Below are 15,874 nucleotides of genomic sequence, written 5' to 3'. Positions count from 1 at the left end.
AGGTCACAAGTTCAGCACACAGTGTTGCAAATTCAAACAGCAAGTGTGCTTGACTTTCCAAAGTACACGCTTATCCTATCTAATGTACCTTTCAAACAGTTTTTACTAACTGATAATAAACATGCTTTGTAAACACAGAAACATGCACACTACTTTTCAGTGTATAATGTTCTCAATCAGCCAATCATTTCTCTTTCTTTTAAAACTGCATCTTTTCCACCATTTTAGAAATATCTTACTTTACAAACTGCCTACTTCACCTACAGACATCTTCTGAGTGCATCCACACTACCCTTCAAGATGCTTAGAGTGTTGTTTGTGGGACACAGCTATATTTTCTGGTGCAAATGGTATGCTGAAAGCAGAGGTATTGACAAAGAACTAGCTTTGCAAAATGTAGACATTAAATGGATTGGACAGAGAGGATTAAAGTGGCACCAATTGATGCCATTGGGTAAATCCTTTTTGCATCTCCAACACCCTGACCTCATAATTGTGCACTGTGGTGGCAATGACCTAGGCACTTTGATTGAGGTAGGTCTGGAAATGCTAATGAAAGACACCTTTGCAGAATTGATGTTACTATTCCCCCAAACTGCCTTTGTCTAATCTAACTTTGCCAAAGACAAAAATGGAACTGGTCCAATCAATGTTGTCCACTGATTGAGAAAGCTAGGAAACATGTCAATTAAGCGGTTTCTGCTTATCTCAGAGATTATCGGATGGGGTCCATTTAGAACAATCTGCGTTTTACTATGGATGCCATCTACAGGAGAGATGGTGTACATTTCACAGATGAGGGTAACAGAGTCTTTCTCAACAACTTTAGACTGTGCATAAGTACTTACTTGTAGGTACCAAAATCTCCCAATAAACACAAGGACTCTTTTTAGAGCCACCCATGATCTAAACATATAAGCTAGATTTATATTTAAAAAATATTACTTTTTTTTGCTTGGAGTCAAGTACCCAATACGTTTTGGAGCCGCGCACCCAGCGCGTTCACACCAGGGGCCACGCTGAGCATCGCGCTGAAGTCGCGACTCCAAATTGTTCCGTAAAAAAAATTGCCTCCTACCACTAATTTCAATTTGTCATGGGGACCCCATTCCCTGGGGGCCTATACACAATAATGGGGACTGTGGGGGGAGCACAAATTGCCCCCATAGTCCCACTGTCTCCCCGCGTCCTGCGAGAGCCAGCATTGCTTTTCCACATGAGGAGATGCTAACATGCAGCTCCACGTGTGGAAAAGCAATTCTTCTTTGAATTTTGAAAGAGAGCAGGTTTCCCTGCTTTCTCCTTCAAAATTCAAAGCAGAGTTTGCTACGGTATGGCGGGAGACATGCTCCCGCCCTACTGTAGTAAAAAGCAGTGTCCCGGGAGTGGGTACCCCAGTAAACACTGCAGGAGCCGGCCCTGGGAGGTGGCAGTCCCCAGGGCCATCGAAGGCTCCAGGAGGGCGGCCCTGCGGCCCCCCTCACAACAATTCAAAAGCCCCGAGGGTGGCGGTCCCCAGGGCTGCGGGGTGGGCCGTGAGCCCCCGCAAATATTTTCGAAACGCCCTAGGGGGTGGCGGTCTCTGGGGTTGGGGGGCCTTGTAGGCCCCCCACCCATTTAAAAAAAGGCCCCGGGTATGGTGGTCCCTGGGGCTGTGGGGGGCGGTGAGCCCCCGTAAATACTTTAGAAAAGCCCTGGGGGATGGTGGTCCCCAAGACTTGGTGGCCTTGTTTGATTAATTTCTCTGAAACTACTTTGTTTACACATCCAGCTTAGGACATTATCACAATGCCTTAAACATCATGTTGTGTGTCGATTTAGATACCGTATATAGATTTCCCGATATATGCTGTTATATAGGTACAATTCACATTGCCCTTATTTAGGCATAGAAATCCAGCCCTTGTTTAGGCATTGCTCATGCTAACCAAATACAGGCATGGTCAACTACATTCGATCCTCTTCGTCACAACAAATTCTTGGAAAGCCAGACTCTTAAGCCTTGAGGACTTCCCCTTGATATTGATTTCTTTAAGAACTCATTTATTATGCATGAACATCTGGGGGCATATTATCAAGATTGGCAATAAAATTATTGCCGCTTTAGCGGCAGGAAACTGCCGCTAAATCCGCCATAATGAGCTTGATAATCTGCCCTTGTGAATTCCCGTAGCAGCCCAGGTTGACACCAGAACCTGGGCTGCTATGGGAATTCACAAGGGCATATTATCAAGCTCATTATCGCCGCTTTAGCGGCAGTTTCCTGCCGCTAAAGCAGCGATAATTCTATCTCCGTTCTTGATAATATGCCCCCTATTCCTTAGTGGTTCATTCATGACGTTCATATGCCCAACTTGTACGTCAATATAGGCCTTCCTAAACACCATCAAGGTATAAGTATACCTTCACTTGCTATCGCAAGGCACGGTGTGGTTCGGCTACCTACTTGAACAATGCGGCTCGCCACAGCAAGTTCCGAAGGAAGTCAACACCCCAACTGTCACACTGACCAGACACTGTCATCCTCTTCGTCGAGAATCCAGCTCCAGTGTTTCTTATTCCCCTTGGGAAGTATTAGAGATTGAGTCCCGGGAAAGAGATACCAACCTCTCTCATTCTAAGGTATGGAGCTGATTAGAACCTACAGAAACGTTTGGCAATTCTTGGCACAACCAAACTAAACTAAACTATTGCTAAAACCGCACCTACTTCTTCCCTCGTACTAGACTTAGGTTAGGTACACTGCGGTAGGATTATTTTAAAAGCACCAGTTGAGTATTTTAGCCTGTGTTATTTATGTATGTATTTTTATATGTCATTGCTACAAACCATGCTATTGCAGTATTATTTTATATTACTGCTAACGCTGTAGGTTTTATATTTTGCATTCTGTCTTATGATTGTAGCATTTCATATCTCTTGCATGAGAAATAAGACTGTTCAATAAACACTTTTATTGAAACGCCTGTCTCCCGATTTCTATGCAACTCTGTAGAAACTAAGCATGCACGATTGACTGAGTGAAACTGTAATCTATTGTTTCCACGACTCTGAAGATATTGTTCCGACTCTAAGGGACAGTAAACTCTAAATAGGAGCTCAGAGGGAAAATTGGACTGGGTCGCCCTCCACTCAAACATAAACCAACAACAAAAGACCCTGTCCACAGGACGTAAACTTGTGTCAGTTACTAGAATAATAGAACAGTCTGTGTGTACTATTATAATCCCCTACAGCTTTTGAGGGGACAATTCACTGCACCTCGCCCATAAGTTTTTAAATTCAAGCTAAAAAAGGCCAATCTTCCTTGACAAATACACAGAACACCAAATACATGCTGTCTGATACCTCATAATCAGTACCAGGCATCCACACCATCAATGTTGGACCGAATTCTACTTAGAAAAAAATGTGCGAGAAACTAATGACACCTCACGGAAACACCACCAACGGGGTAACTGGTATGTAATCTCCAGACAGGCCACTGTCTGTCTCATTATCGGTGGTCACTCGATTCTCAAAGAAAGAAGAAGGAAAGTGTCCAAAACAAACAACTAAAACGTGTAGCAAAGAGTGGAAGCAGAAAGCATCTGCTAGTGACAAACACACAACATAAATTAGTGCATAAAACACAGCATCCAATCCCCTTCAATAACTTTATTCGTAGAGAAATGAATGTCTGCTATTAGGATAAAAAGGCTGGTAGCTATTCATGCATACCATTACCTATTGCCAATGCCGACATGTTTCACTGCCACAACAATTTTGGCAGATTAATCAGGGCTGCACTATATGCTGCCACTCCACTCTTGGACACTTGTTCTGTGTTAACTGCCAAGGAAACAGGCACACGAAAACAGTTAAAAAACATGTAACACACCCATAGATTGCCGCATATATTTAGAGCCATATGTGAACATTATTTACCCAGTGACAGCCTGGTTGCTCATACCGGCCGCCAGGGGATGAAAGGGGATGCGGAAGTACTCCAACCGTGAGTCTCCGCCTTCACTTAGCTTGTAGCATTCTGGCGGTATAAAAACAAAAGGAATTTCCAGCTGTCAGGAATATTCTAGCATCACAACTTCGTCATACACCTCCCAATGACAACCACGCTCTGCTGTGAATTAGCACTGTTTTCTGCCATGGAATGTTTGCGTTTCTCATTGTTAAGGGGCCATGTAACCACCCATTCAAGCTGTCGAAAGGGACCATCCATCCATGCTGAGCGCTCAGGCACGCTGGTTTAGCTTGAAACATATCGTTAGCATGCTCAAATGTTCCCCTATACAATTAGCATATTCATGGCCAAGAGAGGGATGTCATTGTATAAAACCATTCATTTGCGCACTGCACGAAAATCTCAGGTCGCCAACAATCGCGTTAGGTGTAGCCAAGCCACACCTATTACAGAAGCCCATTCTCGCTCCATGTCCCTTGTTTGAACGCTATGTATAAAAACAAGTCGACTCCCCTTACGCCACAGTCTAAATCACTCCGACCCCCACCCGATACTTCTCACCGTGAAATCGAGATTCGAGCACTTCGTCTCCTTCTCACTGTCTGTTCCCGGTGAAATACAAGAGCGTGTCTGCACACGCCCACTTCAACAGGTCACGTGTATCGGTTACTAAACTGGCGGCCATCTTAGAACGATAGAGTGAACAGGGGGAATATTGCCCGTATTGGTGACATCAAGTGCCGGTAACTGTGCACCTAGGTCCCTCTGATTATTGTATCGTTACTATCACACCTATAGACAAAGGGTTGCCTCCGCATATTCAAATGTACAATTCCATTAAATCAAAGCACAATCACAGGACCCAAGATTGGGAATAGCGGCCATCTTAGACTAGTCAAGGTGTGGAATCAAGCGTTTCTGCAGCACTCCATGCCATGTTAGACTGCAAACTCAACAGGCTAATGTTAAAAAAGAACATATGAGGTATACGCCTAAAGGTGTGGAATCAAGCGTTTCTGCAGCACTCCATGCCATGTAAGACTGCAAACTCAACAGGCTAATGTTAATAAAGGACATATGCAGTATGTGCCTAAAGGACATTCCTTTCTCTCATCTCTCATCAAGAAAGGGAAATCCATTATAGCTAAAAGTAAAGTGAATACAGCAGGTGTTGTACAACTCCTCCATTGTTTTTAAATCGGCTGCACAATCCAAGTAGATACCAAGGGGCAGAGGAAGAAGGCAAAAGGGGATTAACTCAGGATGCCAAAAAGCCAAATCCCTGCCAACTGCAATGCTTATAGTAGAACTATTCATATAGAACAATGATTTGGATGGTATGAACTGAGAGGGCAGCCTCTTTTTGCTTTCTCTACTCCCTCTCCTATGGTTTAAGGATTGTCGGCCCTTGGGAGATCAGGGGGTGACCAGGCTGCACCTTGCACGTGCGAGGCATCGCAAGGGTCCGTGGACCTTTTTTGCCTGATTGTCGGGGGTGGGAGGGTGGGTGGGTGGGGGTGGTCGGTTCGTCACGGGGAGAGGGAGGGGGGGCGGTATAGAAATTGGTATAGGATGCAGAGATGTGTTTTGTTGAAAGCCTATTTTTTGGAGGGGATGCTAATGAGTTGGTTGGTAAGCGTATTTATCCGGGATGGTTAATGTCAGGATCGCTTCAATAAATATCTGCGGGCTCAATGACCCCTGTAAGCGGCGCCAGTTTAGAGAAGATATCCGCTATCTAAACTCCGATATAATTTGTCTCCAAGAGACACATATTGAAAGTTCCCGTTACAAGTGTCTGGAGTTTGAGGGTTTCCAACTGGTTGCATGGACCAGACTAGAAGCAAAAACCAAAGGAGTGGCAGTATTGGCCCGTCGGGGACTGATAAATGTCACTCGCTCACTGGTGGACTCATATGGTCATTGGGTTATAGTTCAGGGCAACATTCAGAGTAGGCATTTTACACTATGCTCTGTTTATGGTCCAATATTAGATGATCCCGAACTGTATAATGGGCTCAGGGTAGAACTTGTAGGATGGCCCGCCCCGATTATACTTTGTGGGGACTTTAATATTAATATAGGAAGTGAACATCTGAGACATCCAGACAAGGAATATCAGGGTCGGAAACCCAAAGTATATAAGTCTTTAATGCAAATGTTAGAGTTACATGGTTTGATTGACACTTGGGCTTATTTCAGAAGTAGCGATCCCGGATATACTTTTTTTTCTGCGCCTCACAAAACTCATTCTCGATTAGATTATTTTTTTATTTCATCAAGTTTAATACAAGTTTCTAGCATAGTTAAATACCCGAGGGTGATTTCGGACCACAATCCACTGGTACTCGAGGTTCAAATTCACCAGAGGGTTAAGAAACCTAATATTTGGACTTTTAATAGAGGTTTGTTCTGCGATAGGGGCTATATTGATTGTATGACAAGATGGATTATGCAGTTTATTACGGAGAACATAGGAAGTACTAATATTCAGAATATCTGGGATACATTGAAGGCAGTAATAAGGGGTGAGACTACACGGTATGGATGGGAGAGCCAGAGAAGAGAGAAAATTATATTGCAGGAACTTTACGAGAAGCTTGAAAAGGCCGAGTTAACCCTAGTAAAAATTTTAGCGGATGGAGGCATTGGGGATGTGGCCAAAACACAAATCACTATTTCTAAAGCAGCTATAACAGAAATATCTCAGAGGAAAGCTGCAGCTAAGTTTGTGGCGTGGCAATCCAAGGTATATGAAAACAACGAGAGAGCGGGACAGCTGTTAGCGGTTAAAACCAAAGATAGAGAAGCAGCGTCACGTATTAAAGAAATTCTGGACCCCGGTGTTGGGTTAGTTTCAGATGTAGAGGCTATAGCTGTAGCTTTCCAGAAGTTTTATCAAAAATTATATAAGGAAGATATTACTGACAATGGGGGGCTGCTGAAAGAGATACAAAAATATCTTGAGGATATAGAGGTTGGGGGCTAACGCAGGATGAAGTAGCAATGTTGGAGGCTGAACTCAGTATAGAAGAACTAGGGATGGTTGTTGATGCTATTCCAAGAGCCAAGGCAGTTTGTCCAGATTTTTTACCTGGAGAATTCTACAGGACGTTTAAAGTACAATTGCCACTTTTAATGCTGGAGGTATTCTCACAGGTTGTTAAGGAGGGTAAGCCTCCGGAATCCTGGCGGAAAGCAAGGATAATGACTTTTTAAAAAAAAGGGAAAACACCGGCCGATACAGGGTCTTATCGACCTATAACATTAATAAATAGCGATATAAAAATATTTTCTAACATTTTTGCTAATCGCCTTGCTAGAGTAATCAAAAAATTAGTTACCCCTCAACAACATGGTTTTGTGCCAGGTAGAGAAACCATTGCACATATCCGCCGCACGATAACGCTCTTTGACTATACTAAGGTGACAGGAGACCTTATGGCTTTGATTCTGCTGGATGCGGAGAAAGCCTTTGATAGGGTCTCCTGGCCTTTTTTATGGGCTGCTTTGCAGCATTATGGTATAGGAGAGAAGTTTATCGGTGCTTTAAAGAGTATGTATGCACAACCTATAGCTGAGGTTTCAATAATGGGGATTCAATCGGGGATAAATCAACATAAGTCGAGGAACTAGGCAGGGGTGCCCCTGTTCACCCCTTTTGTTTGCGATATATATAGATCCTTTAATTAGGAAAATTGTAAATGAAGCATCCATCCGAACAGTACACGCTAAAGGAGGCAATACAAAAATCCTTGGCTATGCTGATGACCTCGCCATTTTAACAGACTCTCCATTGCCAGCTTTTCAAGGAATTCAAATGCTAACTTCTCAATTTGGGGCAATCTCTGGGTACCACTTAAACGAGCCAAGACACAAATCATTTGTAATGATAAAATTGATTGGATAGACCCCCACATTGTAGGACAAGCTAAATATCTGGGGATAGAGATAGGTGCAGATCCTGATGAGTTAGTCGAATTGAATTTAGGTCCTTTAATTCAGAAATTAGACGTAGAGGCGCGACAAATTAATTCTTTACATCTGACCCTACTGGGCAGATGCAACGTAATAAAAATGATCTTCCTACCTAAGATTTTGTATTGTCTAAGAGCTATCCCGCTACCAATTGACTCTAGCTGGTTTAAGAAATTCGACCGGATAATTTCATTGTTTTTATGGGCCGGCAAACGACCAAGACGGGCTTTGAAGTATATGACTCTCCCTTGAGACAGAGGGGGCTGGGCGGTACCAAATCTACAGGTTAACTATTTTGCTATTACACTAAGACGTATTACTGATTTACTGGATATGGAGATGCCAGATTGTGATGATATTTCGATCTATCATTTAATTTTAGGATCTACTGCACAGGGACTTTTGTTTAGACAAATTGATTACTCGTATTTTAAGCGGGTGAGGTTCAAGGTACTTTTGGGTGCTTATAAAGTATGGGTGTCATTCCGGAAAATGTTTGATATTGGTAGATTACATATATATTCTCCATTTGCAGATAATTTGTTATTTCCAGATATTTTTCGGGATGCTTTTTTCAGGGTCTGGCTTTCTCAAGGGGTTAGGAGGATTGGGGACACAGCTTCTATATCGGGACTGATGAGCTTTGAAGAAATTAAAACAAAATATGGATTATGTAATAGACAATTTTTTAAGTTTCTACAGATTAGGAACTTTTTTAGTAGAAAGACAACATGCTGGGCTTCTAATACGGTAATTGAAGCTTTTAAAAGGGGGTCAAACATCATTATCCCTGATTTATAAAATGTTGATTGCCAGGAAGTCTGATGATTTAAATAAGCATTTTGTACGCTGGAATTCTGGGGTTCAAGCTGAGCAGGGGGCTTGTGAAGATGCACTTTTATTTAGTCAATCAGTTTTTTTTTCTGCCAATTTGCAAGTACAATGTTTTAAAACTTGGTGTAACCTGTACATAACCCCTGCCCGAATATTTAAATGGGGTGGTACTGCGGGGATAACTGCCCACGATGTGGGGAACTAGCGGCAGATAGTGTGCATATGCTTGCGTCCTGCCCTGAATTTGCTCCTCTAGTACAAAAAGTGGAGCAGTATTTGGGTCAAATGTTTGGCTTCGCCGTGGCTTTGACACCTCAGGCTATTATGCTTGGGATTATCGAGCAAAATATGTCTGATCCCGAACGTAAGCTGATTTTTATTGCAGTGACTGTTCTTAGACTCTGTTTAACCACTGTCTGGCTTGACCCTATTCCCCCAAATGTTCATGTCTGGCTGAGTAAATTTATTAATACGTTGTAACCTTTCGGCACAAGGAGGGACGGAGCCAAGAATAAACGTTTGGGTCAGTATTGTTTTATTGCTCACAGGGCAGGTTTAACACAACGATATTTAGTGGCTTCCGGAGAGCTTCTTCTTTACAAGGCGTCTCCTTCCTGGTCTTCCGGGATATTGCTTCCAGTTGCCGGAACCTTGCCTTGGATGCCGTTCTGCGTCGCCTCGTCCTCCGGGTCCGCTACAACGTCCGTCTTCCACGAGTCCCAGGACACGAACACCCTGGCGTCTTCCGCGTCCGCCTTTCCCTCCGAGGAGGATGGTCCTGATAGGTGCACTGGACGCCGTCTCTGAGGGGCGGAGCCGGCCTCACCGTAGCTCAGACAATCCTTAAAGGGGCCAGCCCAGTCCTGTAGGGAAGAGAGAAAGTCGGTTACGAAGCCCACTTCAGGTGCGCTCCTGACCCTCTGACATACGTACAATGGGACATTTCTGTATTTAAAAGAAGAAGAGGTAGGGCCCGGATAGATGGGGAGCGGATGTGGGAACCCTTATTCACATGGCTTGAATGCAGATAATTTTGATTTCTTTGGTTGGCTTTTTCATCCTTCTGCCTCCAATTATGTATACACATGTATTTGGGCTGTATTGTTTTCTCATCCCTGTATCCTTTGTATCAAATGTCCGGTCAATTTTTTGTCTCTTTTCTCTCCTCCGATGAACCGACTGGGGTGGGGGGTGGCTGGGGGGAGGATAATTTGAAAAACGGAGATGTGACATGTGGGAACAATTTGTATTGAAATGAGCTGTTTTGTTTCTATGGTAATATATGTCATATTTCCTAATAAAAAACAAAAAGAACAAGAATTCTTTGAATACTTCCAGAGACAATATGTGACCTTGTCCACAAACAAACAGTTTTATGTAATCTTACATGAAATGGTTTCAGCCCTTTTTCTTCTGTATTTACGAGCTATTTCATAAATGTATATTTTCATGATTCATTCAGTTAGCATTCAAATGTAAACATATACTTAGAATGAAACATTACTTTAATATGTACAGCACTAATGCATTTTTTATGCTTACAACCAGTTCTAATGCATTTTGCAATGTATTTTAGAATGTATTTTGGACATGCTTTTAGTACTTTGTGTGTATATATATTTTAGATATGTTATCATGTTCAGTATCTAGTAATGTTGTTCATACGAAAGTGGAGTGGGTGTTGTGTATCGATTCAGATACCATATATAGATTTCCCGATATATGCCCTTATATAGGTACAATTCGCATTGCCCTCATTTAGGCATAGAAATCCAGCCATTATTTAGGCATTGTTCATGGTAACCAAATAAAGGCATGGTCTACTACATCCGATCCTCATTGTCAAAACAAGTTCTTGGAAAACCAGACTCTTAAGCCTTTAAAACTTCCCCTTGCCTGGATATTGATTTCTCCAAGAACTCATTTATTATGCATGAACATCTATTCCTTAGGGGTTCATTCATGACGTTCATGTGCCCGACATGAATGTCAATACAGGAATACCTAAACACCTTCAAGGTATAAATATACCTTTACTTGCTATTGCAAGGCACGGTGCGGTTCGTCTACCTACTTCCACGACGCAGCTCGCCTCAGCATGTCCTGAAGGAAGTCAACTCCCCAGCTGACTCACTGACCAGACGGTGTCATCCTCATTGCCAAGAATTCAGCTCCAGTGTTTCTGATTCCTCTTGCGGGGTGTTAGAGATCGAGTCCCGGGAAAGAGATACCAACCTCTCTCATTCTAATGTATGGAGCTGATTAGATCCTAGAGAAACTTTTGGCAATTCTTGGCACAACCAAACTAAACTAAAATATAGCTAAAACAGCACCTACTTCTTCCCTCGTACTAAACTTAGGTTAGGTACACTAGGGTAGGATTATTTTATAAGCACCAGTTTAGTATTGTAGCCTGTGTTATTTATGTATTTTTTTTATATATGTCATAATTACAGACCATGCTCATGCAGTATTATTTTATATTTCTGCCAACGCTGTACGTATTATATTTCGCATTCTGTCTTACCATTGTGGCAGTTCATATCTCTTGTATGGGAAATAAGACTGTTCAATAAACCCTTTTATTGAAATGCCCGTCTCCTATTTCTATGCAACTCTGTAAAAACGAAGCATGCACGATTGACTGAGTGAAACTGTAATCAAATGTTTTCACGACTCTAAGGGAAACAAAGTTGTCATGTTTCTGCGGTTGTCAGAAACAAATCCCTTCTTGTTCATTAGAGGAAGTTTCTAGTGACCTTTGAGTTACATGGCACACACAAGTAATTAAGTTTAATGTACTCCATAGAGACATACTGACCTCAGTTTTATTTCAAAACTATAGTGTATATTAATCCATTGTGCAGAGCCTATCAGGGATATATTTATTTATTTATTTATTTATAGAGTTTTGTATAGCGCGGACAAGACCCGTGGGTATCAGAGCGCTTCACATGTAAGATAAATTACAGACATTATGGAGGCACTTGTAACAACAAATATATATGACGTATAGGACACTGAGATAAGCTGTAAGGGATAAATTACAGACATTATGGAGGCAGTTGTAACAACAGATATATATGACGTATAAAACGATAGGATAAGCTGTAAGGGAGATTATAAGTAAGAGTTCTTTCGCCCATCCAGATAGTAGTAGGAGGTGAGTGAGGTATGGTTATATAGTATAACAGTGCAAATAACATGTGTAAATAGCATTAAGGAGTAAAGAGTGTTGCCATGTAACCAGGATCCTAGGCAATAAAACATAATGAGGTAGAGCGTATATAGTATTGTCTGAGAGACTATCGATGACGGATCACATAGATTTGAGGTAGTAGTAAAGTGTGTGGCCAAGGTTTAAACATGAAATCAGTCGGTTGGCAGATAATTGATCTTCAGGATGTTTAGGTTGAGGCCTTCTCTCTTTGGCGTAGATGTTCTCATCAATAATCTGTACGCTACTCTATGAAAGGTATTTGCTCATCATGTGGTTCTTCAGTTCGCGTTTGAATGTTATCAAATTTTGAATCTTCCTGATGTTCGGAGGTATTGAGTTCCAGACTCTGGGGGCGGCTCCTGAGAACGCTCGGTCGTAGGTCTTTTTCTTCCGGAAAAAGGCTGGCCTCAGTAGCAGTTCTTTGACGCTTCTAGTTGGTCTGTTGCCTCCCGATAACTTAATTTTCTTGGCCAGGTATCTCGGCGTGTTGCAGTGAACTGCTCGGTGGGTAATACAGGCCATCTTCATTTGGATTCTGGCCTCATAGGGTAGCCAGTTTAGTGTTTTCAGGTGAGGAGATATGTGATCAAATTTCCTCGATCCCGTGATCAGTCTTGCCGCTGCATTGAGACAGGCTTTTAGTGGTGCTGTGGATGTTTTCGGTAGACCCGCTAACGTGGTGTAACCGTATTCAATCCTTGAAATAACTAGGGATTGTACAGCCAGTTTTAGGTCCGCCTTTGAGATGTACGGTTTCAGTTTTCTTAAATAGTTCAGATGGAAGCGGGCGCTCTTGGCCATTGAGTTTATGTGGTCTTTCATGTTCAGATTCTCATCAAGGGTAATTCCCAGTGATTTTGCTGAATTGACTAGGGTCGGGGCGCAGTCCAGCGCGGTCACCAGTTTCGTCAATTCCTTTACCTCAGGACGGTTCTTCGTCGGTGAAATTAACAGGAATTCAGTTTTATGGGCATTTAGTTTCAGATGGTTCGTAGTTAACCACTGTAGAGCTCTCTTTAGTGTCTTGTTCATTAGGTCAATGTCAGCAAGGGAGGCAATCTTTATGTATATTTGCGTGTCATCTGCATACATGTGATAGGGTATCTGTGATTCCCGAAGGATCTCCGTGAGGGGTTCAACATACAAGTTGAATAGATCTGGGGATAATGTTGAACCTTGTGGGACACCGACGGCAGTAGGACAAGGGGAAGAGGTTGCTTGATTGACCAGGAAACGTTGAGTCCTATTCTGCAGGAAAGATTTAAACCATTTCAGCACATTTCCCGACAAGCCCATCCTTTCTTGTAGCCTGGTCGTCAGCATTTCATGATTTACCGTGACAAATGCAGAAGACAGGTCTAGAAGAATCAGTAGGCATGCTTGATTTCTGTCTAGGGCTTGTAGGGCGTCGTCCACGATATGCAGGATCGCAGTTTCAGTACTATGCCCAGCTCTGAATCCAGATCGGCAATCATCTAGTAGTGAGAACTTAGCGATGTGTTGACTCAGTTGGCATTGTACGCATTTCTCAATAAGTTTGGCTAGTAAAGGTATGTTGGTCACTGGTCGATAGTTGTTCGGGTCAGTTGCATCCGCTGTCGGTTTTTTGATGATGGGCACAACCTGACCAGTTTTTAGGCAGTCGGGTAGGGTCCCTTGTGTAAGTGAGGCATTTATTATCTCAGTCCAGATTGGGACTAGGGTGTGGCTAATTTCTCTTACGCACTTTGCTGGTAGAGGGTCTTGATAGTGGTTATTCGGTCTGATTTCCTTTAGCGTTTTGGCGATCTTTCCTTGGTCATAGCATTCAAAAGTGTCCCAATTAGCCTTATTTTTAGTTTGGGGACTCTCTATGGACTCATTGGCCTCTTTTGTAGGTGCGGTAGGGGTCGAGATGTTAATCGCGGCAGTTGAGAGCTCCACTTCAAGCAATTTCGTTTTCTCCGTGAAAAATGTAGAGAATTCCTCACAACTTAAGGGCGTTTTTGGGTTCTCGTGAACTGTTTTGGCTAGTTTATTCGACTGTTGTTTTAAAATCTCAAAGAGTTTCCGAGGTCTGTTTGAGGCATTGTCGAGTTCAGCTTTTATAAAATCTTTTTTCGATGTAATTATCTTCTTGTTATATTGCCTTCTGGTATTCCTTAGGGCTATCAGCTCAGGAGAGGAGGGGTGTTGCCTCCATTTCCTTTCGACCATTCTCAGTTTGCGCCTGTCCTCATTCAGTGACTCACTGAACCAGGGATTTTTTGGTTTTTCTGATACTCTTTTCAGTGTCTGTGGCATGGTGTCATTGACGATATTTCCTATTGAGGTTAAGTAGTGCTCCGTTAACTCGTTGACATTCAGTCGGTTGTTTGGTGGCTTCAAGACATTCTCACATCTTTCAACCAATAGTTCAATATTAGCTTCTTTAGTGTCTCGGACCAGTTTTTTGACCTTGCGGGTTTGTATGGTCCTGCCTTTTTTCATTGTGGGTATCGCAAAAGTTATGGCGTGATGGTCGGACCAATCACACGGGTCAATGGTGAGAATTAAAGTCTCTTTATTCCTTGAGATAATCCAGTCTAAGGTCCCTCCTTGTGAATGAGTGGGATGTGTGCAGGCTTGTGTAAGGTTTAGCTCGATGAGGAAATCTTTAAGAGATTTAACTAGTTTGTCATTGCCGTCCTCCCAGTGGAGGTTAAAGTCACCTAGGAATATATTATGGGCGTCAGGGTTAGAGTTGGCTGTTATGATCTCCATGAGTTGCTCTGTGAACTTTGCGTTATCTCCAGGAGGGTGGTAGAACGCATGCAAGTTACATCTTTGGTTGTTTGTTGATCTTATATTAAGTCTGAGGTATTCACAAGACTCTAGGGGGTCAGATTGGAATTGGCTGACCTCAATCTCTGACCTATGGATGCAAGCAATGCCTCCTCCCACTTTCTTAGGTCTGTCTAGTCTGATAATATTATATTGTGGAGGAACAAGGAGATCAATATTAGGTGAAGATGATTCACTGAGCCATGTTTCAGTGAGGAAGGCCAGGTCGATTTCATTGTTAATGATGAGAGCAGCTATGTCAGATGCATGTTTCGTTGCCGAACGACAATTTAGTAATAGGCATTTCAAGGGTTCATGTGAGTTTGGGACATTGCCATAATCAGATTCAGATGCTGTTACCTGGATATGACGTAGGTTGTTGTGGATTGCTTTCCTGTCATTCTTTCTGGACGGTCGATTGAAGTCAATAGGTACTAATTTAATGCTCTCCTCTCTTCCCCGGACTGGTTGTTCATAAGATCGGAGTAAGGCCAGGGCTTCTTCATCTGACAAGGGATCGGTCCTGTTTGGTCTGTTGAGCCTGAGTACAACATTCTGGATATGTGAGACTTTAGCGTGTGTCCCTAACGTCATCTCCCAAATTTTTTCAATTGTCTGTGAGAGTTTCGACGAGACTTGTACCAGGTTACCTACTAGTTTCTGGAGCTCCTTAACTTCATTCTGAGTTCGTGATGTTATCTTTAGTGCCGAAGCCCTGCTTGTCTGTGTTCTACATTTAGTTTTTCTCCATGATTGGTTCGTTCTCACTGCCACCGATCCTTCTTTTTTGTCCTTCATTTCGTTGGCATTACTGACACTATTACGGGTGTGTTCATTATTCCCTAGGTTGAGTGGTGTAGGGGGTAAGTATATGGGTAAGGAACTGAGGTATTCAAGTCTCCCATTCCCAGGTTGTTGAGGGGGGGCGTGGTTATCTTCATCGGGGGATTTCCTTGGAGTTGAGGTAGTCACTTCAATCGCGGGGACGTTTTGAACTGGCTATATAGGAACTACACTACAATCATGTGCAAGACCTCTCCATGCACTGGGTACAAAAGTTATCCTATTTTCATCCACAA

Source organism: Lissotriton helveticus, chromosome 6 (genome assembly GCF_964261635.1).
Source record: "Lissotriton helveticus chromosome 6, aLisHel1.1, whole genome shotgun sequence".
NCBI lineage: Eukaryota > Metazoa > Chordata > Amphibia > Caudata > Salamandridae > Lissotriton > Lissotriton helveticus.
The sequence above is the reverse complement of the archived record's forward strand: the minus strand, read 5'-3'. Positions refer to the sequence as shown.